Source organism: Canis lupus, chromosome 1 (assembly GCF_011100685.1).
Source record: "Canis lupus familiaris isolate Mischka breed German Shepherd chromosome 1, alternate assembly UU_Cfam_GSD_1.0, whole genome shotgun sequence".
Classification (NCBI taxonomy): domain Eukaryota; kingdom Metazoa; phylum Chordata; class Mammalia; order Carnivora; family Canidae; genus Canis; species Canis lupus.
This window is the reverse complement of record NC_049222.1, coordinates 119,664,610-119,680,372: the sequence shown is the minus strand read 5'-3', so window position 1 is coordinate 119,680,372 and position 15,763 is coordinate 119,664,610. Positions and strand designations below refer to the sequence as shown.

At 40.4% G+C, this 15,763-nt stretch overlaps 2 long non-coding RNA genes across 5 annotated transcripts; one reads left to right on the top strand and one right to left on the bottom strand.

Moving 5' to 3' along the window:
* Nucleotides 1–1,497: 1,497 nt before the first annotated feature.
* LOC111098333 lies at nucleotides 1,498–6,558 on the bottom strand. 2 transcript variants are annotated; one of them, XR_005354797.1, is made up of 3 exons: nucleotides 6,423–6,558; nucleotides 6,216–6,289; nucleotides 1,498–1,731 (listed from the first exon to the last, which is right to left on the bottom strand). It is a non-coding gene; the product is annotated as an uncharacterized LOC111098333 (long non-coding RNA). The 2 variants fall into 2 exon arrangements; XR_005354798.1 differs by having other exon boundaries at nucleotides 6,216–6,293; nucleotides 6,423–6,535.
* A 63-nt stretch (nucleotides 6,559–6,621) lies between these two features.
* LOC111098332 lies at nucleotides 6,622–12,919 on the top strand. 3 transcript variants are annotated; one of them, XR_005354796.1, is made up of 3 exons: nucleotides 6,622–6,768; nucleotides 7,505–10,428; nucleotides 12,159–12,919. It is a non-coding gene; the product is annotated as an uncharacterized LOC111098332 (long non-coding RNA). The 3 variants fall into 3 exon arrangements; XR_005354795.1 differs by lacking the exon at nucleotides 12,159–12,919 and having other exon boundaries at nucleotides 7,505–7,602; nucleotides 8,145–10,890; XR_005354794.1 differs by lacking the exon at nucleotides 12,159–12,919 and having other exon boundaries at nucleotides 7,505–10,890.
* Nucleotides 12,920–15,763: the final 2,844 nt, after the last annotated feature.

Here is a 15,763-nt window from a genome sequence, read left to right as displayed (position 1 = left end):
AACATTTTTTAAAAAGACTGGAAAAAAAATGAGCAGGGCCTCAAAAACTTGTGGGACACCAGAAGAATTAACTTACATATTGTAATGGAGTCCTAGTAGGAGAGGAGAGAAAAAATGAGACAGAAAATGTTTGAAGAAACAGTTTAAAGAAATGGCTGGAGTTGATAAAGGCATAAGTTAACAGGTTCAAAAAGCTCAGGAAACTACAAAGCGGGATCTTGAAAACAACAACATACCTAGGACATTGTAGTCAAATTGTTGAGAACGGAATGAAAACAAAATCTTGAAAGTAATCAGATAAGATGACATATTTCGTACAGAGGAACAAACATTCAAATAGTGTGGGACTTCTGTCAGAAACAAAGGAGGCTGGAAGGCAGAGGAACGGTATCTTTAAAGTACTGGTAGGCAAAAAAAAAAAAAAGAAAGAAAGAAAGAAAGAAAAGAAAAGTACTGGTAGGCAAAAAAAAAAAAAAAAAAAAAGTCAACCCAGAAATCTGTATCTAGTGAATATATCCTTTGAGAATAAAGGTGAAATAAAGATATTTTTAGATTAAAGAAAAGCTAAGAGAACTTGTCAGCAGCAGACCCACACTACAAGAAATGCTAAAGAAAGTTTTCACACTAAAGTAAAGTGAAATCAGATGGAAACCCAGGTCTGTAACATGAAATGAACATCACTGGAAATGGTAAATATGTGGATAATTATAAAGTATAGTTTTTGCCCTCAGTTTCTTTAAAATATAAATAATTGTTTAAAGCAAAAAAATATAACATGGTATTATGGGGTTTATAATGTATGTGGATGTAATAATTATAACAATTACAGCATAAAGTTTAGAGGCTACAAATGGACCTATATGATTGCAAGCTTTTTACATTTTATGTGAAGTGGTGCAATATAACTCTTAGCAGACTATGAAAAATTAAGGATGTATATTGTAATCCTACAGCAATAACTAAAAAACAAAGAGATATAGCTACAAAACAAGTTGAAATGGAATTCTAAAACAATATGCAGTTACTCAAAAGGAAAGAACAGAAACAGAAGAAGAAACAGAAGGGGTGAACAGAAAACAAATAGTAAAATTACAAGCTTAATAATAACTACATAAATAATTATATTAAATAAAAAGGACTAGTATTCTAATTAAAAGGCAGAGACTGTCAGAATGAATAAAAGTGCAAGGCCCAATTATATGCTGTCTAGAAGCAATGCACTTTAAATATAAAGACTCAAACAGGTTGAAAAACCAGTGGATGGGAAAAGATATATCATGTAAACCTTAAACATAAGAAAGTTAGAGTGATTATAAAAGCAACAATAAAATAGTATTAAAGGCAAAGAATATTATCAGAACAGGGAATGTTCCATAATGATATAAGGGTCAATACACTAAGAAGATTAACATAAATGTGTACGCACCTGAAAACAGAGTCTGAGAATACATAGAGTAAAAATTGCTAGAACAAAAGGATGTGACTGGAGGTTGAGAGTAGATTTTTAAATTTCAATTTTATATGCTTCTTATTATTTACGCTTTAATACCAAATACATGCTTGTTCTACCATCATCATCATCTTCTTCATCTTCATCATCATCATCACCATCATCATCGATTTCCAGAGAGATGAGAAGGAAAGGCATTCCGGACAAAGGTCACATGTGTGCCAGGGTAGGGAGGCATAAAAGGACCCGGTGTACTCCGCGACCATAGATTTTTGGCATGCCTGGAATATAGAGTGGGTTGGTACTACTGAGAAGGAGGGATAAAAGATAAGCAGCAGATGATTAGAGGCCAGACTTAGAAGAGCCTCATGTCAAGGAATTTGAGCTTTATCTTGATGGCCGTGGATAGTCACTAAAGTGTTTTTCAAAAGGAAGAGAGAGGGGGGAAAAAAGGAGGTGAGAGCATCATGTTTGAGTTTCAGACAGATGATCCTGACTTCAAGTTGGAAGATGGGTTAGAGAGAGGAGACCAGAGTAAAGGCAGAGTGACTTCTGGAAGATGCTTCAGTGATGCAAACTAGAAATGCTAGAGGCCTAAACTGGGAGAGGAAAACATAGATGGAGAAGGAAGTATTGTTTTGAAAGGTTCCTTCAGAAGCAATATAGTGAGAGTTTGGCAATTCTGGATCCGGATGATGACACACGCTGACATCTATTAACTCCTGTAGTCGTGTTATAAAGCCACTTGGTGAATGTTAGTTTATTCCCACTTCCCATAAAACAATAATAACAACAACACAGTAATTAATATACCATTTAAAAGTTTGTTTTATTCACGAGAACCCCCATCAGAATCTCAGCTGGGCTTCTTTGTAGAAGTTGATGCACTGGTCCTAAAATTTATATGCGACTCAAGGAACCTAGAGTAGCCAAAACAATCTTGAAAAGAAGAGTGATATTTGAAGGACTTACACTGTGATTTCAAAACTTAATAAAGCAAAAGTAATTGAGACAGTGTGGTCCTGGCATGAGGGTAAATAGATCAATAGAATAAAATTGAGAGCCCAGAAATAAACCCATGTATCTATGGTGAATTGATTTTTTGACAAGGGTGGCAAGACTATTCAGTGGGGGAAAGAATAGTCTTTTCAACAAATGCTGGTGGGACAGCTGGATATCTATATTCAAAAGAATGAGGTTGTACCCCTACCTCATACCATATGCAAATATTAACTCAGAACAGATCAAATACCTAAATGAAAGAGCAAAAACTGTAAAAAAGGAAAACAAAGCACAGGGGTAAATCTTCATGACCTTGGATTAGGCAATGATTTCTCAGATATAACACTAAAAGCACAAGCAACAGAAAATAAAATTGATAAATTTGGCTTCATCAAAATTCTTAAAGTTGTGCTTCAAATGACACTGTTAAGAAAGTGAAAAGACAGCTTACACGATGGAGAAAACAGGTGCAAACCATCTATCTGATAAGGGACTTGTGTCTAGAACACATAAAAAACCCTTAGAACTCAGCAATAAAATTAATTCATTAAAAATGGGCCAGCGATCTGAACCAATGTTTCTCTAAAGAAGGTATACAAATGGCCAAAGTGTACCTGAAAAGATGTTCAACATTATTAATCACCAGAGAAATGCAAATAAAAACCTCGATGAGAAACCAGATGGCAAAAACATTAGGATTGCCATCATCAAAAAAGGGGGGGGGGGAATGCAGATAATAAGTGTTAGTGAGAATGTTGAGGAGTTGGAACACTCATACGCTGCTGGGGGGTGACATAAAATGATGCAGCCACGTGAGAAAAGCCTGGCAGTTCCTCATCAAGGTAAACGTTGGTCTGCCATTTGGCCCAGCAGGCCCACACTTTGGTGTACACTTGCGAGAAATAGAAACCTGTGTCCACGCAAGAGCTTGTACACGGATGCTTACAGTAGTGTTATCTGCAATGGCCTGAAGATGGAACCAACCGAGATGCCCACCACCTGCCGAATAGATGAGCAAAATGGGGTCTATCCATCGGATGGAATATTATTTGGCCATAAGAAGGAATGAGGCATCACTACAGGCTACAACACAGATGAGCTTTGAAAATCTTATGCTAAGGGCAAGAAGCCAGTTAGTTACGAGAGGCCACGTATTATCAGATTCCGTTTATAGGAAGTGTGTGTAGTAGGCAAACCTATGGAGACGCAGAACAGATTAGTGGGTACCTAGGACTGGGAAGCAGGGAGGCTGGGGGTGGGGGTGAGGGTGGGGTAGCTAAAGGGCCCATCGCTTTTTCTGAGGCTGAAGAAAATGTTCTTTTTTTTTTTTTTTTTTTTGAAGAAAATGTTCTATAATCGCGAGGACAGTTGTACAACTCTGACTCTACTAAGTTGTCAAATTATACATTTTAAATGGGTGCATCGTGTGATGGGGGAATTACATATCAATAGAGCCAACAGGATTACAAAACAAGGAGGGAGCTTGTGTCATTCTCCATTTTTATTTATTTATTTATTTATTTATTTATTTATTTATTTAATTTTTTTCATTCTCCATTTTTAAAATTATCACAGCGAACAGATGTATATTTCGCCCTAAACAGAGTGGGACCTGAAGGCACAAAATACTAAATTGCCATCTATCCCCAAATTCTAATCCTACTGCAGTCCTCAGGGGAAGTCACTGTCCTTCACATTTTTCTTTGTGTTTGCGTATGTATGGACTTAAACAAGAGGTAGATTCATAATTTAGTTCTGGAATTTAGAAAATAAGAGTATTAAAAAAAATAAGAGGATTCATGCTAGTGTGGATTGTTCTGCTGCTTGCTTTTTTTTCACGTGACACTGTTTTGGAAATCCTTCCGTGTCATTAGGTAGAGATCTTCCTTTCATAGAATTACTGCATAGTGTTTGCAAGTAGTCCATCAGTAAAGATGCAGGCAGGTGGCATACTTAATAGGGGAATTGTTGGGTTGAGGGCTATGGGGTCTAATATTTGACAGATACTGCAAATTGTCCTCTAAAAAAAGTTGTAAAGGCTCTCCCCGGGGAGCCTGCTTCTCCCTCTGCCTATGTCTCTGCCTCTCTCTGTGTCTCTCATCTCTCATGCATAGATAAATAAAATCTTAAAAAAAAAAAAGACTATTTAAAAAAATAAAAAAAGTTGTAAAATTTCACCTTCCCATCGGTAGTGAATATACGTACCCTTCTCTACGCAAACCATGGACATTGTTAGTAGTAGTTTTATTTATTTATTTATTTATTTATTTATTTATTTATTTATTGTTAGTAGTTTTAAATCTTATTTCTTTGATATCTTGTTGTTTTAACTTCTATTTTCCTGATTACTTGTAAGGTTAATGAATTCCCGGAATATTTTCACCCTGAGGTCGTTTTGTTGAGATATCTGCTATACTTTTTTTTTACGACCCTTAAAAGTTTTGTTACCCTTTTTATTTATCTTGGGATCTCATTTCGTCTCTATCTCTTGTAAATAGCAAAGAGCTAGACTTTCTCGATTGCAGTTCTTACCAGATTTGCCTGATCTGAGAGCCCGGGAAAAGGAAGCTGGCAAAATTTCACAATGAGTGTATTAATGACAAATCACCAAGACTAATGTTTAAATGTCTGTCTGCGGGGCTAGCTGTGTGTTATCTTTATTTTTCTGCGACATTAAAGTTTGTTTATACAGAGCCCCTAAAATGTTACCACAGAGGACTCCACTTCTAAAGACACGTCCCCAAATTCTTTGACCCATGTTTCACAAAAGGTGGAGTCTAATTTTTCTCCCCTGGAATATGAGCTGGCCTCAGGGCCTCACCTGTCACAGACGGATCGAAGTGATGCTTTGTCACTTCCAGCTTCCACTTGGCTGTTTTTTGTTTTTCTGTTGGGATGCTGCTCCTGGAACTCAGCCCTCCAGTGTCGTGGGGAAGCCCAGGCCACACGGAGAGGCCCACCTGGGGGGGATGAGGGCCCCAGAACACAGCCAGCACCAACCCCCACCCAGCTTTTTGAGTCTTCAAACCAAGGCCCAAACATTAGTAGCAAAGACGGGCCATCTCTGCTATATCCTGTCCTAGGGCCTGCTTCACAGGATCTATGAGCAAAATAAAGGGTTGTTTCATGCCACTAAGTTTTGGGGTAACTTATTATGCAGCCATAGTGACTATATTAATATAGTTTTAGAGGTATTCCTCAACATCACCCAATTGGGATGGAAAAGAGAAGACAACCTGGCTCAGAAATTTTGTTTTTCTAGTAACTCGCTCATCCTCTTTCCTCAATGAGCTACGTTTAGAACTGTTCATACCATCTTCTCCTGGGTTTTTTCTTTCTCTTTCTGAATAGAAATATATTTTTATATATATATATTTTTTAAAGATTGTATTTATTTATTCATGAGAGACACAGAGAGAGAGAGAGAGAGGCAGAGACATAGGCAGAGGGAGAAGCAGGCTCCCTACAGGGAGCCCGATGTGGGATTCGATCCCAGGACCCCAGGTCACCACCTGAGCCAAAGGCAGAGGCTCAACTGCTGAGCCACCCAGGTGCCCCCTCCCCCCCACCGTCTTTTTTTTTTTTTTTCCACTTAAAAAAGTCTTTTACTTGCTTTGACTTAATAGAATTTTCTTTGTCTCATTCTTTTTCCTCTGGAAATTAGAAATAGAATGTATACATCATTTCTTCTTCTAGGATTAGGATTACATTTTTAAAAACTCACATTCTCTACATCCTCTCCTGAACAAGATGAAGAACTTACTGGGCTTTCACTTCCTTCCTTTCTCTCTTCCTCACCGTCTGTCATGTTTACAGGATCTGAGCCTGAGTTTCAGACTGTCTTAAAAAAAATAGCCAGCAATTATTTATATTTAATTATAAGCACACCCTCTACTCCCGATTCTTTGTCAGTGGTTTTAGTGCTGCGTATTTTCCTTGTGGACTCATTTTCTGGCTTGCTGGAACTCACCTTCCAACAAATTTCAGGACCGTCTGGGTGTATGAACTTTATGAATCTTTGGATGACTGAAAGGTGTCTTTATATTGTGTCTTTCATTTGAGTGCTACTCAGATTTGGTATAGAATTCTGGGTTTGAAAAACCAATTTTTTTTTCCTAGAACTATCTATGTGGTTGGTGTTCCGTTGTTTCCTAGCGACCAGTGTTGCCAATAAGACACAAGGCTGACACGATGGTCACTCCTCTGCGGGGACTCTGGTAATCCCTCTCCCCCCATCTCTGTTTGGAGGATTTTCTCTTTATTTTTGGTGTCCTGAATTTTATGAGATGGGCTCTTTCTTCACTCTTCTCAGCAACGTAAGGACCGTGTCCTTTCTTCCACTCTGTAAATGCTTCTCTCTGAAGCCCCCCTCCATTCCTTTCCTGCTTCCCTTCCTGGGTCTTAATTGTCCCAGCACCCCACTCTAGTCCCACTGACCAGGACCCCCTCCTCCCCTCCATTGCCACCAGGCAGGGGGCCTCCTCCTGCCCAGGTCAAGGCCTTTCCTCTTGCTCTGTACTCACTGCTCTCTCCACCTTAGGAGCCGGTCCATGAGCATGCAGCCACGTGCTCCTGCCCCCACTTAAGGAAGCCAAGCACCTCTCTCTGTCTTTCTCTCTCTCTCTTTCTCCTCCACACCCTCTCCACCCACCTCCCTATTTCTCAACTCTTTATCCACAACTGTGTTTCTTGACAGAGCTGTCTGCACGCGCCAACTCTACTCCCTCACCTTCCATCAATTTGCCCACGCAGTCCAGCATCCTCCCCACAGCGCAGGTGTGATCCTGACACTGCTCTGGGCAGGTGCCTTCCGGCCCGGACTCTGCCGCCAGCCCTCCTCTCACCTGCTTTCCCTTCCAGGAGGCATCTCCACCCTCTCTTGTTGAACACTTTCTTCTTTCCACTTCAGTCTGCTGTTTTTCCATCTCCTTTATTGGCTCCTCCTCCTGAGATTCAGGCCTCAGCCACCCCCTCTTCTCCCTCTGCTCTCTTTTCCTGGGGAGGGGGGGGCTCATCCTCTCCCCTGGTGTTGAATACCATCTACGTGTTTAGTTGCAGATCTGTGTCTCCAGCCGGATATCAAGTCCCAGCTCCGTCTTCTAACATCTCACTTGTCCATTGGTTGTTTCGCAGGATCTCAGAGTTGACAGGTGCAAGACTGGACCTTGTTTTCTCTCTGAACGCCCCTCCCAATCTGCTCCTTCTCTCCACTTATTTCAGCCCAAATCCCAGGGGTCAATCCCTACGTCTCCTTTTCTCTTACTACTCCATGTCTGATCTCTTAGCATAATCTATTGACCGTATTACCCTTCGTTATGACTCAACATGTGTGTATCAAGCTCTCCTTATGCCCAGGGCCACTACCCTAGTCCAAACCACTGACTCTCGCCCGGACCACAACATCCCCCCAGCTGGGCTCCTTGCTTCCGGTCCTGCTTCCTTACAATGCATCTTCCATCCAGCAGCTACCGACATCCTCCCCAAAACACAATCCAGCTCATAGCTTCCCCTTACACCTAAAATAAATCCTACAAGTTCCTGCCTGATCCGGCTCCTCTCCAACCCTCTAATGACATGTTATGCCATTCTGCAGCCCCACCTCCACCCTTTCATTCATTCAGGGACTCTGGCTTTTTCCCCTCCAGTCTTTCACACCAGCACAGGTACTTTACGCATCACTCCCATTTTGCAGGGAATTTACGGGTTGAGGTGGAGATGGGGCCAGGTGCCCAAGGATGCAGCAAATTGGATGCGTTCTCCCATGAGATGGAAGGGCATTTAGCTTCCTGACTTAGGTCTAAAAGGAGTCTGAGAGATCTATGCTGGAAAAACCCTTGCAATACACATGGCGGATGAAAGGTTAAGATCCACTGCCTGCAAAGATGGTCAACGTGGGAGGAAAAACACGAACAATCCAAGAGAAAAAACAGGCAAGGGATTTAAAGGTTTTCACAGGAAGAGAAATTCAAAGAGCCAATAAGCACGTGAAGAAACTGAGGTACCCTCTTTTCTCTAAGCTCATGAGGTTGGCACAAATAAAAGAGTGGCTGGTGAGAATGTATGAAACCAGACACTCTTGCGCATTGTTGGTAGAAACATGAAGTGCAGCAATGCTCCAGGGAAAAAATCTGGCAATGTCTATTAAAATTAACATGCATGTCCCTCTTGACCCAGAAATGACACTATTAAGAATCTTATAGGTACAAAATTACCAGCCTGGAAGTATATTTACCCCAAGATGGCATTTTAGCAACTGTTTCTAATGTCAGATATCAAAGAGGAGATTAGAAAGAGATTGTCACAAAATGGAAAATTGTTCACAATGTCATGTCAAGTAAAATAAGAAGATATAAAATTCTACCGACATTACAACAAATCTGCCAACATGGATTGAGCATATGGGCGAGAATGTGCAGAAATATTGATTTAGATAGCTGATGGGATTGTGGGAGATATTTGCCTTCAGTGTCTTTTGCTATTAGAATGTTGTTTTGCCAATAATGTAACTTTTTAAAAACAGGCATGTTGGGTCCTGGAAGTGGGGTTGGTTGAGAGGGTAAAGGTTAATTTGCCTTGAAGGCCATTTTAAGCTTTTTGAGTTATTCTTTGGGAAGCCATGAGTGGTGGATGGGTTTGGGGCTTGGGAGTGCTGGAGGTGGGCTCAGAGGTGGAGGGGTGAGGGTGGAGACTAGAGGGTAGTTCTCATGGGAGGGGAAGTCACTGCCACTCTATATAGATCAGGCTGGATGAGGATTAGATCGGAGGCAGCAGGGAAGGAAGTCAGGAGGCAGATTCAGAAAGTCAGTCATTGGGAAGAAACCACCCAACTGTGTAAGCAAAGAGGAGGAGCAGCGGGAAGATTCCACTGGCCTCACCTGGGCAGGGAAGGCCAGGCCCCCGGAGGAAGTTTTTAAAGAGGTAGGGTGGGAGGGGAGCAAACGTAAGAGTTCGATTTCAGACATGCTGAATCTGAAATTTGAGAGTTTTCTGAACTCAATTTGGAACAGGGAAATATTTGCTTTGAATGACAAAGTTAAAAAAATACGTATCCAAGAAGCCAGAGACTGAACAGTCTTCAGTGATTTGACTGACCTGTAGGAAGACTGAACTTTCCCTCCAATAAGACAAACTACTTTGAGCAGAGGGATTTCCAAAAATAGCACTTCCTCACTTTCTGGTATAGCTTTATCTTAGTATTTTTGCCTAATATTGAACCCAGATTCTTCTTTTTAAGTCTTTGTGATCCTCCTAGTCTACTTTCCCTACTTAATGCGATTCTTTTCTTCGAAGAAGAATTCCCTTGCTGCTTTTGCCCATTGTGTATTTGTAAACAGTGGACACCAATGACCCAAACTACCCCTTGGAGCTTTTGTCATTGCGATGGACCAAGTCCTCCATTCTTTTAATAACTTTGGTTCCTCTTTACGCTCTGTCAGGCTTTTCCCTACATACTTGTGGTAGAAGGCAGCCCTAGCTAAGCAGAGTTTTCAGGGTGTGGCTCTACTGCACTTCCCTCATCTGGGCAGCCATGGTCTTGCCGGCTCTTTCGGGTTCTCTGGCACTAGCTGGTCTGTGACCTTCTCCTGCAGGGACCTGTCCCATTCTGACCACCAACTGTGGCTAATTTCAGGACCCTGTGCCACAGGTTGTAGATTTACACCTTCCAAATCAGATGTGAGTGTTAAAACATCCCAGCTTGCCTACTAGGATGGCTGCGGTGATTTTAAAAAGGAAAACAGCAAGTGTCATCAAGGATGTAGTGAAATTGGGACGCTAACACATCGCTGGTGGGAATGCAAGGTGGTGCAGCTGCTGTGAAAAACAATACGATGGTTCCTCAAAAAATTAAAAATAGAATTACCACATGATCCAGCAATTCTACTTCCGGGTAGAGCATCGAAAGACTTGAAAGCAAGCCTCAAAGAGATATTTCGCCATCTGTATTCACAGCAACATTATTCACAATAAGCCAACAGGTAGGGGCAACCCATGCAACTGTTGATGGATAAATGGGTGTACAGAGTGTGGTCTAACCACGCAATGGAATATCACTCAGCCTTAAAAGGAAGGAAATTCTGACACAGGTCACCTGAATGAGCCTTGAGGCCATCGTGATAAGTGAAATAAGCCAGTCACAAAGAGACAAACCATCTATGAGGGACCTAGAATAGTCAAATTTAGAGAGAGAGAAAGTAGAACGGTGGTTGTCAGGGGCTACAGGGAGGCAGGAGTGGAGAGTTGTTGTTTAATGGGTACTGAGTTTCCGTCTTGCAAGATGAAAAGACTTCTGGAGATTGGTTGCACAATGATGTGAATGTGCTTCACACTACTGAATAACACGCCTACAAATGGCAAAAAAAAAAAAAAGGTAAATTTTATGTCTATGTTACCACAATCAAAATTTTTTTGCAAAATTAAAAAAAAAAAAAAAAAAAAAAGAAGAGTGGAGCCAGGATCCAAATTCATGTCATCCAATGACAATGCCTATTCTTAACACTAGGCTATGCTAGCCCTACAGGTAATAGGGCCTATGCACCTCAGAAGGCAGATTATCTGTCACCCACTCTTGCCACAGCGTGTCCTTGGGTATGTCATTCCTCAACCCAAGCTGCTTATTGATGGATGCCTTATGTGTACACTCAGAGTGCCTTCCCCTGCACCACCCCTGCCCAGAGAGGTTTTGGTAAATCATATCTGTAACTCCCTTTGTCCACTCAAGATCAGAGCCCCAGCTGGCTGGGCCACTGCTGTCAATTGTTTAACATCAGTAGCACATCCTCTAACATTAAAGTTGAAGTTTGGGGGTGCCTGGGTGGCCCAGTTGGTTGAGTGTCAGACTCTTGATTTTGGCTCAGGTCATGATCTCAGAGCCCTGCGTTGGGTTCTGCACTCAGCGCAGAGTCTCCTTGAGATTCTCTCTCCCTTTGCCCCAGCCCTGCTCTCAAGCACTCTTTTTCTTTTCCTCTTTCTCTCTCAAAAAATAAAAATAAATAAAAATAGAGTCACAGCCCTGATACCCACCTCACGGAATTCACTGATCTTTGTTATTTGTGCGCCTGCTTGGCTCCCTCATGCCAGTGTAAGTTCCTCCACGATATTCATCTGTATCGGAGGGACCCTTAGTCCAGGCCTTGTGTTCATGAATACTTTTCTGTATGGGCCACGAATGTTCAGTTTATTCTTTTTTTTTTTTTTAATTTGTATTTATTTATGATAGTCACACAGAGAGAGAGAGAGGCAGAGACATAGGCAGAGGGAGAAGCAGGCTCCATGCACCGGGAGCCTGATGTGGGATTCGATTCCGGGTCTCCAGGATCGCGCCCTGGGCCAAAGGCAGGCGCTAAACCGCTGCGCCACCCAGGGATCCCTGTTCAGTTTATTCTTTTACCTTATGCATTCTTTGAAGATAGGACCTTGTCTTGGACTTCCCACAATATTACTGCTATGTTTACACACATAATAGGCATTTTAAAAAGAACAACTTCTAGAGATTTTCAAACTTGACAAAAGTAGAGAGAATAGTATAATGAACACTCGTGTGCTCACCACTCTGTGTCAATATTTTACCATTCTTGCTATCTAACAAGTATTTAATATGTCATGAGATGATAGCACTGAATGAATTTAGTTCAAAAATTAAGAATTTAAATTAGATGCAAGAACTTCTTGGTAGGTGTATTCAGTTTTTTTTTTTTTTTTTTAACAGGTTCCAATGTGAGATCTTGATCTCACAACCCTGAGATCAAGACCTGAGCTGAGATCAAGATTCAGATGCTCAACTGAGCCACCCAGGCACCCCTAACATTCAGTTTCTTAGTAGATGACAGTGTGGAATACACTATTTCTACATAGGTAGGTCCGATTCCACCTGTCTGAGATCATTTATATCTAATTCCACCTAATGATAATCTGGAGATGGGCTAAGTTACCTCTTAATGTATTTTCCCATCGTGTAAGTTCAGAATGCCACAGGCTCTTTGCTTACAAGTGACAGAAATGCAGTCTGGGTGACTTAAGCCAAACAATCTATTGAATAGATTGGGAGATGCTCATAGAATCCAAGGAAAAAATTAATTTATCTTGTGTGGCTTCAGATGTGGCTTTCATTTTTAAAATGTTAAGTAGTTTTTAACTAATCCCTAAGATACCACCATCTTCTATGATGTTGCCTTCCTGTCCTCTCTGAACTTTTGGAGAATAGATAGCCTCCAGCAGAAAAAAATCCACACCATCCATTTTAATCCCAATTTCAGTTTATTTTATGTCATCAATAAATGCTTGGACTCTACATACAAGTAAAGTAACTTTCTTTTGGCAAATTGAGTTATACTTTCCTATTAATTTATTTTTAATCTCTAACTTGTCTTCCTTACGTTCGACTCTTCTTCCGTAAGTGGTGGTCATGACATGAGTTAAGTGATGCTCTGTCCAAAGACTACTTCATGTGAGGTCCTGATTTGAATACTTAGTGAGGGGATCCCTGGGTGGCGCAGCGGTTTAGCACCTGCCTTTGGCCCAGGGCGCGATCCCGGAGACCCGGGATCGAATCCCACGTCGGGCTCCTGGTGTATGGAGCCTGCTTCTCCCTCTGCCTATGTCTCTGCCTCTCTCTCTCTCTCTCTGTGTGACTATCATAAAAAAAAAAATGAATACTTAGTGAGGAAAAGTTCTATGAAGTGAAGCATTTTTCTCATTCTTCTTTTCAAAAGGATTTATTTGCACTCCATGCACTTTTAAAAGGAATACATAAATAGACATTTTAGAGAAAGGAGGGGAAAGGAACTGAATCAGTAGAAAAACTATAAAAAAATTCTGTTTCCTTTCTCTGCATCATTGCTACATTTTATTCTAGTCCTTTGGGTTTCAGGACTTAGCTGGTCTTTGAGTCAAACACTTGTGGAATCAGTTGAATACACACCTTCAATTACGATAAGCATGTGTTTACCCCATCAGTTGAAATTAAGATCGTCCCAAAGAAGATTCCAGGTTGCTGGTAGGATCTATCCTTCAGAATCCCTTCCTGTTGTTTTGATTCCTTTCTATCCCTTTTCTCTTTGCTTATAGATATTGACTTCCAATGTTTTTTCAAATCTTCTGGTTATAGAAATTCGTAGGACACATTTGCTGTATTTTCCTGGCTTTGAGCAAGGCACCTAAACTCACTCCGATCTTTCATTGCACCTGCTATGCTCACTATTTTCAGGATGATCTAGAGTTCATCCATCGTTCAAAGGAGAATACACGGAAATGCACAGCATTCAAGTGTCGGTTCCACGAGTATACCATGCCATCGGAGAGAAAGATGGATTCTTTCAGAGTTCCTTTTTTACCTGAGAATCTCTAGACAAACGGATAATTTTCATCTACAAATTATTTTTTTCTGTACATTTTCCATGAGCTACCTTCTCCCATTAGGCCACCCCCCTTGGGTGATAGAACCCTGTTCTTTGGCTGATGGGTGCATTTGGGAACACAGACCTGGGCCACTTTAGACCAGTGCTGTCTTATAGAGATAGACAATGAGCCATATATGGAATTTAAAATTTTCTGATAGCTATATTTAAAAACGAAAAGGAAATAATTGAAATTAATTTTACCTAGACAAATACATAAAAAATATTTCAACATGAAATCAGTGTAACAATTATTATGGAGAGAGTTTACAGTCTCCTCCACCCTCGTCAGTCTTTTTGGGATATGATTGCCATATGACATTCTCTAAGGTGTACAAGATAGTGATTTGATATATAATTATGCATATGAATATATTGAAATTTCAGGCTTTTTGGTACAAAGTATTCAAAATCTTGGTTGCATTTTATATTTAGAACACATTTCAATTTGGACACTAAACTTTTATTGTAAGTAATTGATCTGTATTTAAAGTTCATAAAATTGACAGTTGAAAAATTGATTTACAAACCAACATTTTAAAAATGTTTCCAATCACTGAATCATGTATTGGTTCTAAATTTTAAATACAAATTAATTAAAATGAAATAAAATTAAAAATGTAGTTCCTTAGTTGCAGTAGCCACATTCCAGGTGCTAGCTTTTTGGACATTATAGCTCTAGACTCTTATGACTCAAAGTATGGTCCGGGGACCAGAAGAAGTGATATCACACCCAGGACCTTGTTAGAGATGTAGTGTCTACTCTATCTCAGAAGCTGGTTTTCTAGCATTCAAAAGCACATTATAACTCAAAAAGGATACTCTGGACCAGTGGTCAATAAACTTTTCCTATAATGGGCCATATATTTGGGCTTCGTGTGCCACAGACAGTCTCTGTTGCATATTATTCTTATTTATTTTTTTACTAAAATTTAAAATGTAAAAACTATGCTGAGCTCGTTGGCCTGTAAAATAGGCTACAGGACACCCTGGCAAAAACAGGCTGTAGGCCACATTTGACCCACAGGCCATAGTTTGCTAATCCTTGTCTAGACCAAAACTGATAAAAGAACAAAACTGCAGTCCTTTCTGGTGACCCAGTTACCTGGTATATTCTCATTATAACAAATGTGATTAAAAAGGTGTCTTGAATTTCGTAGGGCAAATTTGCCATTACCTCTCCAAATATAACTATGTACCCCTTGACCCATACATACCACTTCTAATCCTCTATTCTGCAGAAAAAATACAATTACACACACACACACACGTGCTTGCACACACAATGTAGCAATTATAAACATTCAAGGATATTCATTGCAGCATTGTTGGTAGAAGCAAGATATCAGAAATATTGTAAATATCCATCAATAAATGTTCTAATAAGTTATGATACCTTCATTACCACAGAACACTGAATAGTTGTCAAAAGAAATGAAGTAGATCTATATACAAGACCATGAAAGTATGTCCACGTCATATTGAAAATAAAGTTACAGGGGCACCTGGGTGGCTCAGTGACTGAGCATCTGCCTTTGGCTCAAGTCGTGATCCTGGGGTCCTGGGATCGAGTCCCACATTAGGCTCCTTGCACGGAGCTTACTTCTCTCTCTGCCTGTGTCTCTGCCTCTCTGTGTGTGTCTCTCATGAATAGATTTTTTTAAAATTTAAAAAAGAAAATAAAGTTACAGAATGGTATATTCTCATTTTAAAGATTGAGAACACACATGGGCAAATATGCACTCACACAACCCAGATTAGTTCAGTGATCACCCCTCTGAAGTAAGAGCTGGGGGTAAAGGGGCAGAAGGGACAGTGAACTTAACACTCTTTGCTTTATTCATTTCTGTATTACGTTAATATCTTAATAGGGGTGCATCATTTCTGTAATAAAAGTAATTTAAAAGGTGATTTTGAT